Genomic DNA, 13352 nt, shown 5'->3' on the forward strand with positions numbered 1-13352 from the left:
TTGTGATCTTAGGTCTGATGGAAGGTACAGTTGTTCTTTATGGTAATAAAGTCCATCTGGGTTTTTTGTTAGTTCTGAAAAATGGATGTCTTTATCCTCCTTTAGGGAATTGCAGATTTTGTTGGATAGATCTTCTGTTCTAGTTACTCCAAGAAAGCGTTCGGGTGGTATTATGTGTGTGGGATTCACTTCAGGCTGTGGTCTGTTTTCCAACCTAGATAAGGCATCAGGCTTTCCATTTTTGTTTGCTGATCTGTATATTATATGAAAATTAAAACGAGAAAAATACAGACTCCAGCGTACCTGTCTGGCAGACAAAGTCTTATTCCTTTACAGGAATTCAAAGTTTTTATGGTCTGTATTGATCGTTATAGGTTTGGAGGCACCCTCCAATAGATGTCTCCAATTTTCAAGGGACTTACGGATGTCTAGGAGTTCCTTGTCACCAATCGAATAGTTGATCTCTGCTGAGATCATATCTTTAGAGAAAAAGGAAACTAGGTGTATGGGTGAATCTGGAGACTTCCGTTGTGATAAGATAGCACCGACTGCATAATCAGATGAATCCACTTCCATTATGTACTGCAGTTCTGGATCACATGTCAGTTAACACCAGAATTTTTACTATTATTTATATGGATCACAGTTGCAGAGTTGATATTCAATGATATTTTGTTTCACCTTTTTTACCAACCTTCCTATGAGGCAGAAAGTAAGGTGGAATTAGGTGATTTATTAGGAGTTGTAGCAGTTTACCTTGCAACAGACTACTTTGTACATGTATCTGAAATACAAGATTGCTAGATTAGGATAAACATTATGTACCACTTAGTTCAGGCAAATTAGGGAACATAAAAATAGAAAGATCCTCAAGTGGGAGGAGTCCAATACCAGTTATTGATATTAGACACTTTCAAGCAATAGCATGGATGGCAAAAAGTCACTTACTAGTGTCAGGTGTAGGATAGGTATTGATGTGAATACACAGACAGGAGACCGGTGGTGAGTGAATATCGGAGCACTAGTGACGCTTCTGATGACGTCACTAGTGGGAGGAGCCAAGTTCCGGTACCGGAGGATTGGAGTAGCTGATTCTTTAGGTAATCTTCCTAATACCTTCGCAATGGGACTGTTGTTATCCACTTGTAAGCTTCAGTAGTGCTGAGACTTCCTAGGAAATAGAACTGCAGGAAATAGAACTGTTGAGAAAACAATCTTTTACCTACTCCCAAGTTCCGGTGCAGGTGTAAGAATTACAGAACCACAGGTAGTCAGAGGGTAGCTGAATATGCTGAGGTTGTAAGGCTTTGTTCACAAGTTGTGTGAAGGAGATAAGAGCAGAATCTCAGAGAACAAACAGATCCTGAAATCTGCAGGAGGCTGAGTTTACACCTGTTAGGAATAACTGAGTGAAAATACTAAGCACCTGTATGACTGAGCAAGGTGTATTTAAAGGGAGAAGGGGTTGGGCTAGCACAGAGTGAAATAGGAGAAGATGTTAACCCCTGACAGAAGTTTTAGGGCTTTTAAATTAAAAATATTTATTTTATTTTCTGCAGTGTAGGATCCCTTTTTAAGCTTCTCATCTCCCTGATTCCTCCCATCTTAGGTAAAGATCCCCACCCCGCTCTCAAATACCCATGTGGCATCCTACCCTCTTCCTTTCTGTAGCATAGGGAACCGTTTTCTTCTTCACCCTTCCATCCCCCTCCATTGATGCACCTCCCATCCGCCCCACTCTTTAACCTTCCACACCACCCATGACACCACCGCAGCACATACTAAAAGTGACAATGTCTGTGTCACTGTCTATATTGGCTATCTGGCTTCATATGGTAAAGAGCTACCTTACCATATGAAGACAGATGCCTTCTGCCCCCCGGCTAGGAACTAGATAAACACAGTCTTTTTTTAAACATTACTCTCTATTCCATGGCTAATTCTGTTATATTCCTTGGCTTATTCTAATATTTTTCATGGTTAATAGAAAAATAGGAATAACATCATTTGTTCTATACTTGCTTTAGAAATTAAAACTGTGATTAGATATTGTATTTATTTGTCTACAATGATATCATTATAGTTGGGACTTTTTTTTTTCATTTTTCTTTTGCTCCCTTGAAACATATCGTACAGTTGCCCATGCTCGTAGCTTCCTGGGCTTGGCAGTTTAGAAGCTCTTTTTCTCTTGCTTCCTCCTTATACAGACAAGGCAACAGTATTTCTAACCTTGAATTCTCATTCTATGCTGTACTTTCCTATACTATTAAACATGCCAATATTTAGCTAAGATTTTTATAACAAGTAAGGAAACAAACGGCTAGATTACGAGTTGTGTGTTAGGGTAAAAAAGCAGTGTTAAGAGGTCCTAACGCTGCCTTTTTATGCCCACTGGTATTACGAGTCTTGAAGGTTTAGGGGCACCGCACACTTCTTTGGCCTTACCGCAAAACGACTTACGTAAACTTCATAAAGTCTTTTTTCTATGGGACTTCCATAGCGCTGATATTACGAGTCTGTCCTGGGAGGCCAAAAAGTGAGCGGTACACCCTACCCTGTCAAGAGTCCTAACGCATTTAAAAGTCAGTAGTTATGAGTTTTATGGTACAACGCCGTAGCATAAAACTCATAACTAAAGTGCTAAAAAGTACACTAACACCCATAATATACCTATTAACCCCTAAACCGAGGCCCTCCTGCATCGTAAATACTAAAATAAATATTTTAACCCCTAATCTGCCGCTCCGGACACCGCCGCCACTTATATTATATGTATGAACCCCTAATCTGCTGCTCCCAACATCACGATACCTACATTATATTTATTAACCCCTAATCTGCCGCCCCCAATGTCGCCGCCACCTACCTATACTTATTAACCCCTAATCTGCCGCCCCCAACGTCGCCACCACTATAATAAACATATTAACCCCTAAACCACTGCACTCCCGCCTCACAAACATTAGTTAAATATTATTAACCCCTAATTTGCCGGCCCTAACATCGCTGTCACCTACCTACATTTATTAACCCCTAATCTGCCGCCCCCAACGTCGCCGCAAAACTCGTAATCTAGGTGATTGTCTTTTTCAACCAGGCCAGAGAGGGTGTTTTCAGAGAATACTTATCAATTTTATAGAAAATAAATGACCGTCACTGTTCTTAATACAATATTAAACATAATTCACTGGATCCATTCAGGATTCATTTTAATGTTTGGTATAAAATACCCTTTTAATTGTTTGCTTTCCAGGTAAATCTTGCACTGAAAAGTGACTGCAATTTCCTACATGCCCGCTAACACACATCATGGCTAAAGTTTAGCAGTCCTGGCCCCCTGACTGGAGAAGAAAAAATGGATGATTGCATTTTAATTTGGAAGGTTTTATGTGCTCCTAATTGCACAAAAACATTCCCAGCAGCATCTTAATGCAGAACAAATTGTCTGCTTTTTCTGATGATGCTAATGTGTGATGCAAGGGATTATTTTGTATAGAGGTGGAGGATGGGCAGCATGAAAAAAATATTTTTGGGACAATTTATATTAACCTCTTCAGTGCAGAACCATTTTATACTCCAGGGGCAAAATTACATATGCAGCGTTGCCCGCAAAAGCTGGCGACGCCGGTTTTTACGCGGGTTTGGTATAACATATACTGTGCCGGATATTTCACCCGTTGGCCGCAATTTTACTCACATAAACTAACATTGAACCGTACCGCAAATCGGACTTACGCTGCGAAAATAAAGAAATTTTACTCCATTTTCACCTCACCACACATAGGCAGGCGCAGCAAGCCTTGTGCTGAGTATGTGAGCACCGTAACTCCCGTACCTGCCTGAAAATATTAACTAACACCTAACTCATGCACAATATCTATCTACCTCCTGAAAATAACTAACACCTAATGCATGCACAATATCTATCTACCTCCTGAAAATAACTAACACCTAATGCATGCGCAATATCTATCTACCTGTCAACCGCAATAACTAATAAAGTATATATACCCCTAATCCACCATTAACCCACATTGCAATAAACCTAATAAAGTATATTAACCCCTAATCCACCATTAACCCACATTGCAATACACCTAATAAAGCATATGAACCCCTAATCCGCTATTAATTCACATCGCAATAAACCTAATAAAGTATATTAACCCCTTATCCGCCATTATCCCACATCGCAACAAACCTAATAAAACTATTAACCCCTAATCCGCCAACCCCCCACAGCGCAAATAACCAATTAAATTATTAAGCCCCCTAACCTAACACCCCCTAAATTAGCCCCAATTACCTATATTAAACAATACTAAGCTACAATTAAAAAAAAAAAATCTAACATTACTTAAAAATAAAAAAAACTGGGGATAAAAACGCCATAGATGACCCTTTTACACATACTGAAATTCTCCATACCATCAAGGAGTTACCTTCAGGTAAGAGCCCAGGCCCAGGCGGCCTAGGACCCAAATATTACAGAAAATTTGCTCATATATTAGCCCCCCACCTACTTAAGATATTTAACGCTGTACACGATACAACTTCCCTTCTGAGCTCAATGCTGGAGGCACATATAGTTGTACTACCCAAACCTGGTAAACCTCTCACAAAACCAGAGAACTTTCGCCCAATATCCCTGTTAAACTCCGATATCATAGTTCTGGCTAAGCTAATCGCGAACAGAATTAATAGAGTTTTACCACAACTTATCTCCACTGACCAAGTGAGCTTTATACCAAATAGGGAGGCAAGAGATAATACCCTTAAAGTTCTACAATTGATCTCCCACGCTAACATAACATCTACTCCTCTCACCCTCCTCCATTTCGTGGCTGGGTTGGATTAATATAGTCAAAATTAACATATTACCAAGAATCGTATGTATCCTACAAACGGTCCCTCTGACCCCATCCACCCCACATATGCACCACATCCAGAAAGCAATGGAGGACTTTGTCTGGCAGGGAATTAAGCCTAGAATAAACAAAAATACTCTGTATAGATCTCGACCAATGGGGGGTATGGGTCTCCCTAATTTACACTCATACAGTCAAGCCTTCTCACTTCAACGTATTGTGGAGTGGAGCCAGAACCTGACACACAAGGCGTGGGTGGGGATCGACTTTACTACAATGTCATAATGTGAGCTCCTTGGCCTGGATACCTCAGAAACGCAGCCCCTCACTGTTATTATCCTATCCACTGTTAAGAGAAACGATGCTGACATGGGACAAGATTTCTGCCACTCAGAACCATATTTCATCACCCATTTCGCCTCTAACCCCAATTAGAGATAATCCAGTCATACATATCCCATCCTCTACAGAGCAGGTTAAAAATATCTTACCGCTAAATAAGCTCTCCTTATACCGCGCACTCACAAATAACAAACTAAAATCACAACAGGAACTCAAGGAATGGGACGCTGGTCTTTTCTCATCATGGTTTCACTGTGCCCAAATTTTCCACTACATAACGACACACAGACATAAAACATTGATTCTCAGACCGCTCACTCCCTTTGAGACCCTCTGCACATTGTCCTCCCCGACAAAACACCTAATCTAATGCTTATATGATCTACTTCAACACAACGGCTTGCATAACCTCCCCTCATATGTACAGGGTTGGCACAAAGAGCTGGGGCAAGAATTTGACCCCAAGCAATGGAACAAAAAGTCTTCGACGCAACAAAAAATTGTTCAATTTCAGCCAGAACCCAAGAATCTCAATATAAATTATTAAGCAAATGGTACCTGACCCCTCAACGAATTAAAAAAATATACCCCAATACAACAGGGAGATGCTGGAGGGGCTGCGGGGAGGAGGAAACTATGCTACATGTGTGGTGGAGCTGCCCCAAAATTGGTGCTTTCTGGAAAGAAGTCTTTGAAGAGATTAACAAAAAACTGAACTTCTCTATCAGCCCAACCCCCTCACTCTTGCTTTATATTGACCTCCCAAAATTTAAAAGCTGGCATGATAGAGCCCTTTTTATTATAATGCTGAATGGAGCTAAGTCACTGATACCAAGGGGATGGAAGATGGAAAGGGTCCCTATCCTTCTTGATTGGAAAAACCAGGTCTCCACACAACTAAAACTCGAGAGATACCACTACTTTAAGATAGGGAGACTTGAGCTCCATGAACTCATGACACTTGCATGAAAAGACACCCCTTTCTAACCATAGAACCCAACATCTAGCCCACCTAGTGCTCTCCACTGCCTACACCTTCCAAAACCTCAGATCTATAGGCCTGGCCCCCTCCCTCCTACATACTTTGGGCCCCATCATCCCCTCTCGCTCCCCCCCCTTTTTCTCCCCCTCTCACCTCCCATTTCCCTTCATCAATAATGGAACCTTTCCCCACTCCCCCCTCCCTTCTTACCCTCTCCCCCCTTCTTTCCCTCTCCCCCACACTCAATAAAACCTGAATGTGAAAATACAAGTTAAATTTGTTTTCTATTGTATTGTTAAAAAACTATCAGTTCAGAGTTGTTTGTTTAAATTCCAAAAAGAAAGAAAATGTTTAAAACTACTGCAAAACAGATGCAAAATACATCTGCCCTAACTATAAGGGGGAAGAACACCCCTGTTATTGCTTATATGAGGACAATAATGTACTCCGGATGACCTTCACAGCAATATAGACTTTGGAAACTTTAATTAATAATAGAGTCTCAGGGGGGTTACTCTCTTCATGACACACACTGTACTTGTCCTCAGATCTATTTGACTTATGGCATTTGTATCTTCTATTTTTATGTTTCAATAAAGATTTGCATTTAAAAAACAAAAAACTTTATGGACATGCTTAGGTAACTTATAGCTTATGTGGATAGTGGATAAACATGTTTATGAAGCTAATAGACAGGCTGGCTTTTGCAATCTATTTAATACAGTCATGCCCATAAAGTTCATAAAGCTCATGAAAAGAAGGTCTATGTGACAATATCTGGTTGACAAAAAAAACCGTGAGGTTTACTTCCAATATGTTTAGTATTTTTGCGATGTAACAGAGTTCTACCTTAATAAAAAATTAAATAAAAAAATTAAAAAAAAAGAAATTTAACCCCTTAACGACTGAGGACGTGCAGGGTACGTCCTCAGAAAAAAGGCAGTTAATGCCTGAGAACGTACCCTGCACGTCCTCAGTGTGGAAAGCAGCTGGAAGCGATCCTGCTCGCTTCCAGCTGCTTTCCGGTTATTGCAGTGATGCCTCGATATGGAGGCATCCTGCAATAACCTTTTTAAGTAATCCGGTGCAGAGAGAGCCACTCTGTGGCCCTCTCTGCACCGGAGATCGGTGGCTATCTGCGTTGGTGGGTGGGAGCCGGACCGGGAGGCGGGTGGCGGCCATCGATGGCCCTGTTGATGTGAAGGGGGGCGGGATCGTGGGCGGGGGTGGCTGGGGGCGCGCACGGGCGCGCGCGCGTGCACGGGGAGGGCGGGGGCGGGCGCGTGCACGGGAGGGAGCGGGTGGGAACCGCTACACTGCAGAAAATATTGAAATAAAAAAGATAAAAATATAGTAAATTAAAATAATCAGCAAGGTGGTGGGGGTTTGTCTGTGGGGGGTGGGGGGGGGGCGGAAGCTACACTACAGAAAAAAAAAAACAAAGAAAAAAAAAGCACTTTTTATTGTAAACTGGGTACTGGCAGACAGCTGCCAGTACCCAAGATGGCCCCCAATAAGGCAGAGGGGAGGGTTAGAGAGCGGTTTTGGGGGGAATCAGGGAGGTTGGGGGCTAAGGGGGGGATCCTACACAGTAGCATATGTAAATATGCTAAAAAAAAATTCATTTTTTTTTTAAAACCCTTTTATTTTTGTACTGGCAGACTTTCTTCCAGTACTTAAGATGGCGGGGACAATTGTGGGGTGGGGGAGGGAAGGGAGCTGTTTGGGAGGGATCAGGGGGTGGGATGTGTCAGATGGGAGGCTGATCTCTACACTAAAGCTAAAATTAACCCTGCAAGCTCACTACAAACTCCCTAATTAACCCTTTCACTGCTAGCCATAATACACGTGTGAGGCGCAACAGGATTTAGTGGCCTTCTAATTACCAGAAAGCAACGCCAAAGTCATATATGTCTGCTATTTTTGAACAAAGGGGATCCCAGACAAGCATTTACAACCATTTGTGCCATAATTGCACAAGCTGTTTGTAAATGATTTCAGTGAGAAACCTAAAATTGTGAAAAATTTTACGTTTTTTTTAATTTGATCGCATTTGGCGGTGAAATGGTGGCATGAAATATACCAAAATGTGCCTAGATCAATACTTGGGGTTGTCTACTACACTACACTAAAGCTAAAATTAACCCTACAAGCTCCCTAAAAGCTCCCTAATTAACCCCTTAACTGCTGGGCATGATACACTTGTGGTGCGCAGTGGCATTTAGCGGCCTTCTAATTACCAAAAAGCAACGCCAAAGCCATATATGTGTGCTATTTCTGAACAAAGGGGATCCCAGAGAAGAATTTACAACCATTTATGCCATAATTGCACAAGTTGTTTGTAAATAATTTCAGTGAGAAACCTAAAGTTTGTGAAAAAATTTGTGAAAAAGTGAACAATTTTTTGTATTTGATCGCATTTGGCGGTGAAATGGTGGTATGAAATATACCAAAATTGGCCTAGATCAATACTTTGGGATGTCTACTAAAAAAAAATATATAAATGTCAAGGGATATTCAGGTATTCCTGAAAGATATCAGTGTTCTAATGTAACTAGCGCTAATTTTGGAAAAAAATGGTTTGGAAATAGCAAAGTGCTACTTGTATTTATGGCCCTATAACTTGCAAAAAAAGCAAAGAACATGTAAACATTGGGTATTTCTAAACTCAGGACAAAATTTAGAAACTATTTAGCATGGGTGTTTTTTGGTGGTTTTAGATATGTAACAGATTTTGGGGGTCAAAGTTAGAAAAAGTGTGTTTTTTTCCATTTTTCCTCATATTTTATCATTTTTTTTTATAGTAAATTATAAGATATGATGAAAATAATGGTATCTTTAGAAAGTCCATTTAATGGCGAGAAAAACGGTATATAATATGTGTGGGTACAGTAAATGAGTAAGAAGAAAATTACAGCTAAACACAAACACCGCAAAAATGTAAAAATAGCCTTGGTCCCAAACGGACAGAAAATGGAAAAGTACTCTGGTCACTAAGGGGTTAAATTAATCTATGATTACAAAAAATAAAAAAGTCTAAAATTACATAAAATAATAAAGCAAATTATCAAAAATAAAAAACTAAACCTAATCCCAATCGCCTAGATTTAGAGTTTTGCGTTAGAGGGGGTGCGTTAGCTACGCGTGGTTTAACGCGGGTATTTAGAGTTTATAAACAACCTTCTAACGATACTCCTAACGCATGTATTTCACACGCGGAATCCCGCCCGCGATATACAGTCTCCCATAGAGATCAATGGAAAAGCAAAAAAAGACGCTTTTTTCACCTAACACTCGATCTCGCGAGAAATACGCACTGCTCGGTCATATGACGTATACCACATAATGCACAACAATAACACACCGCAAATGTCACAACAACAATCACAAAACAAAGCACATAAGCATTACACATTTAGAAGCGTGGGGAAATTAATACAATAAAATCAAGGGAATACGCATATACTTTAAGATGCGGAAATACGGAAAATAACAACAAGGAAAAATAAATGCACAATCATACACAAGAAAAATACTCACATTCAATATTACTATATATTAGGACAAACATACACATACAACACTTCACTAATACGACACCATCGCAAATTAACATTTACACAGAATACTATTGGACAATGTTATAAAAAACGAGCACTATGACATCATCGCATTCTACACATTCCACAAATACAAACTCGAAATGAGCATGCGCAAATTCACACAACTAATACATATTGTACAAATACTAATTACTAACAAAGCACACCTGAACACAATTTACAAGGCAAACCGGTACATCATTAAACATTTACACAGGGTATATAAGCACCACACAAGCATGGCTTCTTTGACTGTGTTGCTGGTGGGTTTTTGGAGATTACAGAGAGATTTAGTGCCTTATTGTGAGTTAGTTTGTGTTAGTGTGAGAGAGTCAGTTAGTGTTATCGTGAGTTAGTGGGAGTTAGTGGTAGTGTGAGTTATTCAGAGTTAGTGGTAGTGTGAGAGAGTCAGTTAGTGTTATTGTGAGTTAGTGGGAGCGTGAGTTAGTGGGAGCGTGAGTTAGTGGTAGCGTGAGTTAGTGGGAGTGTGAGTTAGTGGGAGTGTGAGTTAGTGGGAGCGTTAGTGAGCGACAGTTGGTTTGGGTGAGTGTGCGAGTGCTTTTTCTGCATATTTAACACATTTACACGCAAACACATTCAATTCATAATACACTTATCAATAACACTACATACACTCCATACCCCATACCCTCTCATACTACACTCCATACCCCATTCCCTGTAGTCCCATTCCCTTTCATCCCATTTACTCTTATCCCATACCCCATCCCATCCCCATCCCCTAGTTACATTTAGTTTACATATCCTCCTTTTAGTCTTCTTATACATTTTGTTTGTTTAAATACTCCTTACCCTCTTTTATTTATATCCCTTTCACACTTTCAGCACTTTTTTTGTATTTTTAGTTCTTTATTTTGACCCCCTTTCATTTGATCACACTCACTTTTTGTTTGCTTAGTTGTGGTTTAGTTTAGGGAAGAGATGGAGGAGGAGGAGGCAGGCAGGAGATTAGTCAGGGGAGAGGTAGAGGGGGGAGGAGAGGGAGGGGGAGAGGAACAGGACAGGAAGGGGGGCAGGAAGCGGGGGTGGAAGCGGTGGGTGGACCCAGCCACTTGGTTCAAGATGAACAAGTGGCTGGGCCCAGTGGCGGACAGTGTAGGGCTTCACAGTCTGGGAAACAGAGGGCATCGTCACAGGGGAAGGCCAAGGCGACTAGGGAGGCGAGGTATACTATGGAGGAGAAGGAGGTCCTCGTAGAAGCCTATATGGGCAGGTATAGGAGGTTGCAGGCTCAGAAGACCACCCCGAGTGAGAAGAGGAAGCTCTGGCAGGAGATAAGGGATGCAGTTAATGCAGTGGGGGGCCGGAACAGAGATATGGACTCTATTAAACATTGCTACCGGGACTGAAAGATGGATCTTAAAAAAAAAAATAACCAGGGAGTCCCAACATGCCACAGGAACTGGTGGCGGCCCTGCACTGATAGTTGAGTACTGCCGATGGGATTAAATGTTGCGTCCCAGCATCTCTGAGGTGGACATAGTCGGGATCGGAGGAATCGATACCGGGAACCTGCCACTCTCATCTGACGGTAAGCTCATTTAACAATAAATTAACATCAGAATGTATTTAAGGATAAGATTAATGCTATTACGCTGTTTAACACATTATTACGTAAACGCATTCACAATTACTTTGCCATTACATTGGTATCTAGGCTATAGGTTAGGTGTGCATTTAAACGCAAAAACATTCAGATTGACCAGAGAGATATCACAAACACGGTTTGGAAAATGCGGAAATCGTATTGATTATTAGATTTAAAAGTGGATTAATGAGGCTGCATTTGTAATTGTATCGTAAGCAAAATTATTTACTTTTTAAAATTTAAATATGCTAATATATACATTTCTTTTTTATTTGCAATATACAGAGTCTGGGGAAGAGGCAGCACAGCAACTACAGGCTCCTCCTTTACCCCGGTATGAGAGTGGTGGGGATGAATCGCCACCTCGGAGAGCAGAGGCCCCCCTGAAGCAGAGGCCCCCCCTGAAGCAGAGGCCCCCCCTGAAGCAGAGGAAGAGGCCCCCCTTGAGGAAGAGGCTCCGGAAGCAGAGGAAGAGGCCCCTCAAGCACCAGCAGGCCGCCGGGTACGGGCAGCCCACCGTGCACAACAGGAGGAGATAGGTGAGGTGCGGGTGTTACTCGACTACATTGACCAGATGCGTACCTTCCGGATGGAAAATATCCAAGGCAGAAGTCGTATTATTGACGAGCTTAGTGGCATTCGAGAAGGCCAAACACAAATCGTAGAGATCCTTACAAGAATAGAACAAGGACAAAACAGGAGTTTCCAGCTACAACAAGATATGTTTAATTTCTTCCAGGAGGCGCATGCTGGTCTATCTGCTGCTGGTCTATCTGCTGCTGGTCTATCTGCTGTGCCTCCATCTGCTGATGGTCTATATGCTGTGCCTCCATCTGCTGCTGGTCTATCTGCTGTGCCTCCATCTGCTGCTGGTCTATCTGCTGGGCCTCCATATGCTGCTGGTCTATCTGCTGGGCCTCCATCTGCTGCTGGTCTATCTGCTGGGCCTCCATCTGCTGCTGGTCTATCTGCTGGGCCTCCATCTGCTTCTGGTCTATCTGCTGGGTCTCCATCTGCTGCTGGTCTATCTGCTGGGCCTCCATCTGCTGCTGGTCTATCTGCTGGGTCTCCATCTGCTGCTGGTCTATCTGCTGGGCCTCCATCTGCTGCTGGGCCTCCATCTGCTGGGCCTCCATCTGCAAAGCCATCTGCAAAGCCTCCTGCTGGGCCATCTGCAAAGCCTCCTGCTGGGCCATCTGCAAAGCCTCCTGCTGGGCCATCTGCAAAGCCTCCTGCTGGGCCATCTGCAAAGCCTCCTGCTGGGCTATCTCCTGCTCGGCCATCTCCTGCTGGGCCATCTCCTGCTGGGCCATCTCCTCCTGGGCCATCTCCTCCATCTCCTCACCTTGGTCACCCCAGTACTCCTCCTTCCACTCTTCCCACAACATCTCTGATGAGAACTCGTCGGAGGCGGCAGTTGCCCCTCCCAGAACCTCAGCCTCGTGGGAAGAGGGGAAGGAAGAGGAAGTAAGTATTTTTTGACATGTTTATTTCGTATTTATTTAATGTGTAATGGATAGGTATGTGATGATGTGGTTTTCAGACATTTGTGGACCACACTCAGTATATAATCTGCTTCTATGGGACCGCGTCCATGGAGGATTGTTGCAGAGTGTGGGTTATAAGTGTGTGGACACCACATCATCACATACCTATCCTTGTTCATGATATTGATTGGTTTCTGTGATGTGATGTCCAAACTGTTTCCCTAATCTCAAACAAAATGACCATTACAATTATACATGATGGCATATTACTGTTTGAATGCCAATAACACAGCTTAAAGGGACAGTCAGAACATTATTGTTTACAAAGAAAACACTGTATTACGCATTATCAAGTTGGAAACAAAAACATGGAGAAATACGTGTGAGTTATGTGCTTACCCTTGTATCTATGCCTATGAAAAATGACCACTTATTTGTTGTTCTGACATAACAACATTTTAG

The sequence above is a fragment of the Bombina bombina genome, chromosome 4 (genome assembly GCF_027579735.1).
Source record: "Bombina bombina isolate aBomBom1 chromosome 4, aBomBom1.pri, whole genome shotgun sequence".
NCBI lineage: Eukaryota > Metazoa > Chordata > Amphibia > Anura > Bombinatoridae > Bombina > Bombina bombina.